A 6,627-nucleotide genomic window follows, 5' to 3' on the forward strand; every position below is an offset into this window, starting at 1 on the left:
CCCCATATTTGACCAATGAGAGCCCCTTGAATTCCTTTTCGGACCCCTAAATGGAAGGGGACCTCAGTTTTTTTTTCTAGTTTTAGAATGTCCACTTTATCTTATTTAACAGTTAACTAATATCATTTACCTCTAAGGAAGGGAGGGTCCACAAAACTGATCTAAGGTAAAACACTAACTCTTAAGTTTATACAGGTCCAGGCATCCCTAGACAAGTGTATCACAATGCAGAAAAATGGGTACCACTACTCCATTTTAAATGAGATAAAAGGGAAGTATCAATAAACTTCAGAAAGTAGTAAATTCACCTGTCCCTTAAAATATGAGTACGCAATTGTTACAAAGCCATAGTAAATGGTTTATAAAATGTAATTTTATTTTATGTTACTCTGTTGTTACATAGGGCATAACATTTTCACAAAGTCTTTTTGGAACTACAGTCGATGATTATTAGCAACATACAATAGTGGTCCAACTCTCTGACAATCACTAGACAAACTGGACACCCTCTCACATGTGCACAAATCTGCATGGAAAAGTACTAAAGTTTTAGACTTGGACTTGTGTACTTTATTTCCCCTTTCTAGTGTATTAAGAAATGACATGCACTTTCATTTGCCAAAAGCAATGCTTGTATTCTGGCAGCAACATGCTACTTCTATTACATAATAAAGTGAATACCAGAACTACAAAGGCAGGAGGTGTAAGTGAATTTTTATTGGGAAGGGAAGTTGTCAACTTAAACAGCAGCAAATGAAGAATGAATGAGGAAACTCCCTGTTGTCACAGATACACAAGACCTCCATCATATATGATACAGGAGGCATTTTAATTTGTGACCTCCAGCCTCAAAATGTCATCTGCTTTTCCATTCAATCTAATACTTCTGGATTCCTACCAAAAAGGAATATATTAAGAGGATGGAAATTTGCTTACTGAAAGAAAATCCCCGAAGAAGAGTAAGAGAGGGAATGTAGAAATTAAGAAGTTATGTAGAACACTCTTTAAATTGTAATTAACTACATTTTCATATCTTCACAGTAATACAAAACACAGTCACTTGCAGAACTGGTTCAGATTACTTAAATACCAGATACATTTTTAGTCCTCTACATAAGTGTTTGGAAGTTACTTATGTTTATATGAAATGAAGCTATTAATACTTTTCTACAGCAGTAACTGCACACCAGAAAGGCCAAGACAAACACAAATCAAGGAATGGAGTTTTCCCAAAGCTGCGGTGTGAAAAGACTATAAACGGTTGATTCCATACACATGAATGGGTTTCTTTGCTATAGGAAATCCAAATGGAATAAGGAATGGAGATGAGTAAAAAGGTTTCTTGAGGGGAAGAAAGATGACACCCTGTATGCACTTAGTTCTGTGGCATCACATCCTTCTCCTGCACTGTCTGATGTCCATAATGTTAGGTTGTCTCTGAGCAACTGCATGATGAGGGTGCTGTCTTTGTATGAGTCTTCATTCAGTGTATCAAGTTCTGCCATGGCCTCATCAAAAGCCGTTTTAGGGCTTCCCTGGTGGTGCAGTGGTTAAGAATCTGCCTGCCAATGCAGGGGACACAGGTTCGAGCCCTGGTCCGGGAAGATCCCACATGCCACGGGGCAAGTAGGCCCGTGTGTCACAACTACTGAAGCCGGCGCGCCTAGAGCCTGTGCTCTGCAACAAGAAAGGCCACTGCAATGAGAAGTCTGTGCACCGCAACGAAGAGTGGCCTCCGCTCGCCGCAACTGGAGAAAGCCCGCGCGCAGCAACGAAGACCCAACTCAGCCAAAAACAAAAATAAATAAAATAAATTTATTTTTAAAAAAAGCCGTTTTAGCCAGTGTGCAGGCAAGTTCTGGGTTATTAAGGATCTCATAGTAAAATACAGAAAAGTTAAGAGCCAGCCCCAGGCGGATTGGGTATGTGGGTTGCATCTCTTTCTTGCTTATATCAAAAGCCTCTTGGTAAGCTCCTTGGGAATTATCTATCGTTTGCTTCCGATCATCACCACAAGCAACTTCAGCAAGGTACCGGAAGTAATCTCCTTTCATCTTCAGATAGAAGACCTTACTCTCTTGATTAGTTGCATTGGCTATTAAATACTTATCCAACAGTTCCAGGACCGTGGTGCAGATGGACCACAGTTCGGACTCCACTATCTCCCGATAGTTCTTCATCAGCTGCAGCTTCTTGTCGGAGGTGTCTGTCTTCTGCTCGATGCTCGAGATGACCCTCCAGCCGGACCTGCGGCCCCCGACCACGTTCTTGTAGGCCACCGAGAGCAGGTTGCGCTCCTCGTTGGACAGCTCAGCGCCCTGCTCCGTCACGGCCTTCATGCAGGTGGCCATGTCGTCGTAGCGCTTGGCCTGCTCGGCCAGCTTGGCCTTCTGGATCAGCTCCGTCTTCTCCATGGGGCCAGGGACAGGACAGCGAGGGCGAGCACCGACCCGGATGCTGAGGAGGAGTGCGGAAGGCCTTCACGTCTCCGCGGCCACGGCGCGAGTCCCACCACTTTGACCCGCCTTTGGCTTTTCGGGACCTCAGTTTTTATAGTACAATTTCTGTTTATAAAAAGAGTTAAGTATTACATGTGAAACTTTATTCATGGCTGCTAGAAGCCTGAAAAAAAATCAGGAGAGAGGTGAACTCAGAATTACCTTCCAACGTAAAAAGAATAGTGTGTGATATTGAGTGTAGGGGACTAGGAAAAAAAACTGTTAAGAAATGTCAGTTAGACATTGCAGGGATGGAAAAATATTGGACATAAGTAAATCAAAAAGCAAATACAAATAACCTCAGGACCGTTTTTTAGAATGTAGATCAAATTTTTAAAAGTTGTTTTTAGGCTACATTTTGACATTTACATATCCCTGTCCACCAAAAGGGAAGAGAGAGAGAGTCAGAGAGACAGAGACGAAAAGAGAGAAACAGAGAAAGAGAGGGGAGAGGGAGGGAGGAAAGGGGTGAGCGAGAGGGAGAGAGAAAGAAAGAAACAGAGGCAGACTAGCTTGGTTCTTTCAAAAGCTTTTATGTATGAGTAAAATTGCTACCAAATTCATCCATCACCTGTAACATCTGCAAATCCCAACTCTGAGAGTTACCTTGCCCTTACTTTATTCCATGTCTGACTCTTGATTCATTTCTTAGTTTTGAAATGGACTTTGATTTCTGTTATATTTTTTCCACTAGTGACATCAATAAGGATTATTTCTTCTATTTTTATGGATGAAAATTTGAAGAATTATGACACATTTCCCAGAATATTGTCTACTGTTTTGCTAATGGAGCAAGGCAATTGTCCTAAGCCAAAATGGTTCAAGACATTGGGTATTTTATGGTGCCAGTTGTTACACAAGATACAGCCCAACTCAAAAGCAAGAAAGCCACAAATTTAAGCCAAAATCTAAATCCAGTTACTTAATTATAAAGCCAAAGATTAATTGCAGGATTTAACAGTAATTTGCCCACAATAAAGTTGGCATTAGTAAAATATTTGGACTACGGGTCAGGAATGAGACTATGTCCAGGGGTGGGGTGAAGGCTGGCCATCCTGGGAGAAGATTCATTTCTCACATTAGTTACTGGGAGAAATAAAGGCTAAAAGTCAAATGCTACCCCATACTACCACTTCCACAAAGCATCAAAATGACCGTATCATAATACTTACAGAAGAACATTCTGTTTCTTAAACATTATCTCTCCTATATCTTACCCAAGAATTAAGAATTCTTGGATTCTTAGAATTTAGAATTAAGAATAGTGACATAGATGAGATAAGAGCAGATATGTCTGTGAGGCAGAGAACATTTCAGAGGCAAGAGTGGGCATCAGGATTTAACATCTTTTGCTGCTATAATTCAGACTTGTTTTGATTTCATCACAGCCTTTGCTTCTTAAATCGGATGAGCATGAGAGACCAAAAGAATAGAAATATTTGGCTACAATGAATCTGTTCTATTAAAATTAGGCATCTTGACATATTAGAGTGGTACTATTGTATTGTGGCTTCCTTTCCTTGAAATGATGAACTGACTAATAGATTAAAAGAAGAGCATGAGGCATAGGGGGTATCAATGAGTGTTAGTTGTTAACATTGACTTTGATGAGAAAGATAATAATAGCTTACATTGTTGAGCACTTATATTGTTCCAGACTTATTTTAGTAAATACTTTAAATCAATTCTTGAAAGTCGATACTATTATCTGTTTTATAGATGATGAAACTGAAGTCCAGAGAGGTTAAGTAAGTTGTCCAAAGATACAGAGCTTGTAAGGGACAAAGCTATATTCAAATTCAGGCTATTCACAGCCCAGTCTCTTAATCAGTATTTGATCAGGATTGCATTCATTTATTGGCAGATACAATCAGCATTCATTCACTCATCCAGCAATTATATATTGAATGGCTCCTATTTCCAAGCAATTGTGCCAGCCATGGTAGATACAGAGCAAAATAAGACTGGAACTCAGCCCTTAAAGTGGAATCCAGTGACTATTTTCTCTTTTGAAGGATATCCTCAGGACAACCCACTCAAAATTTTGCACTTGTCCTGCTCATAAGGCCCCAGCCAACTGTCTCAGACCTCAAACTTTTCCTGGGGTCCAAACACCTCCACAACAGACACAGAAGGAGGATCCACTGGACTCCCATCCAGTCCTGGCCTAAGCAGAGTGAGTTGTAGAGAAGATGGAGGAGGGAAGAGGAAACCTCCACCCTACTATGGGGCCAGTGGAGGAAAAGTGGGGAATGTGTATCCCAAACACTGTGTGGTATGTTTGCTTGTACCTATTCTCACTCTTCCCAAATCCTTCTCTCTGAGATAATAATGTAGCATTATTTCAAATTTGCACATGAAAAAACAAGCTCGTTGACGTTAAGTGAATTTTTGAAGGTCATCCAACTAGTTAAGTAGTGATGACTTGATTTGAATTTAAGAATATTTAACCAGGGAATGATTCTCTTTCCAGTACACCAGATGCCTCACACCTCTCAGGACTGGGCAGTGGTTGCTGGAGTCAGCTCCTACCATCTAGTGAGATATGATGTGTGCCTTTCTTCCCAATTTTGTGTTCAGTAACATCATGCTGGTAGCTTGAAACCAGCCGTGAAGGGGAATATTTACACCACAGAAACCGGCAGATGCTACAAATCAAGGCTTTTTTGTTCCGATTGCTGGTTGTTGAACATTTACTTGCACACCAGTGGGACTTGGTAAATGGATGACAGGTATGTGAACTAGGTCAGAAATGACTCCCCGTTGGTCTTCATGGTAGATCCAGGAAGAGTCCAATTAAGAGGAAGGCCAGCCAGGAAGTTACCAGGTACACCAGTCTAAAAGGACTCTAAGCCAAAGGTCAGCAAATTTTTCGGTAAAAGGCCAGATGGTAACTATCTTAGGTTTTGAAGGTCACATATTCTTCTTTGTTTTATTTTTACAAACCTAAAAAGGCAAAAACCATACTTAGCCTCTGTCCCTCAGGCTGTATAAATACAGGCTGCAGGCTGGGTTTGGCTGGCCGCCACCAATTTGCTGAGTCCTAAACTAGCAGCAGATATGCAAAAAGGCAGAACCTATTTATTTATTTCCATTCTCCTTATAGAAAGTGCTCTTTGTAGGTGGAAGGAATACTTTCACCAACTGCTTAAAGTATGGAACACCACCTACCTCCTCCCTAAGTGTATAACCTAGTGACAATGACCTGATGCCAAACGGCCTTCTGAGTAGGGCAGATCTTTTCAATCACAGAGCTCTCACTTGGCTTAGTGAGATTTGCAGCTTGGGGGTCAGAGCTGAATTGCTCAAGAGTATAGAAGCAGCACTGACCATTCCCTGCTTGGCCACCAGGAAGCCCTCAGCTTGCATCTCAATATATGCTGACCAAATCCTTGAAAAGTGCCACTCACTTATTTCTCTGCCCAGGTTGTACTTTGCAGGAAGGACATATTGTGTAATACATCCGAGACCCAGATAATCAAGACAGAGATGAATAGAAAAGACAAGAAACATATACCCACCTACATTTCAGAGCATTTTTATTTCATCCCTCATCACCCCTCCCCTATTCCTAGGGTAACTTATATGTAGGAAATGGAGTGACCTTCCTTGTGCACCAGAATTCCTTTTTTCATGAAGTGCAGTAGAAGAGGAGGCATAGACAACTAGTGTTTTTGGATCCAGAGCAGGTGAGGGTGGAGACAAACTGCTTGGTGATCAGGCCCCACTAAAGCTGCTTTACCTTGTCCTACCTGCTGATGAAACTTCCACAAGGATTATGAGTTACCTCTTTTGGGGGCTGCTTCCCACAGTATCCTGGGTGAGGACTCAGCTATGTGATAGGTTTAGATGAGACCCGAGGAGGGATATAGACAGGGCAAATGGACAAGTGTAAGTTGCTTGACCTCAGGGAATAGAGTGGAGAGAGAATACTTTAGGGTGTGATTCCTAAATTAATCCCATTGCCAGATGCCAAGATGCATATGTTAGAGTTACTATTTAAAAATAGAGACTTCTGGGCTCCCCTGGTGGCGCAGTGGTTGAGAGTCCGCCTGCCGGTGCAGGGGACGTGGGTTCGTGCCCAGGTCTGGGAGGATCCCACATGCCATGGAGTGGCTGGGCCCGTGAA

General features: G+C 41.8%; 1 pseudogene across 1 annotated transcript; it reads right to left on the reverse strand.

The window, feature by feature from the left end:
• Positions 1-366: 366 nt before the first annotated feature.
• Positions 367-2,529, reverse strand: LOC308620363 (14-3-3 protein theta-like; annotated as a pseudogene). The gene is made up of 2 exons: positions 1,833-2,529; positions 367-1,520 (listed from the first exon to the last, which is right to left on the reverse strand). The product of its transcript is annotated as a 14-3-3 protein theta-like (transcript).
• Between the last annotated feature and the right edge of the window lie 4,098 nt (positions 2,530-6,627).

This window comes from Mesoplodon bidens (genome assembly GCF_964165515.1).
Source record: "Mesoplodon bidens genome assembly, chromosome: 7".
Lineage (NCBI taxonomy): Eukaryota > Metazoa > Chordata > Mammalia > Artiodactyla > Ziphiidae > Mesoplodon > Mesoplodon bidens.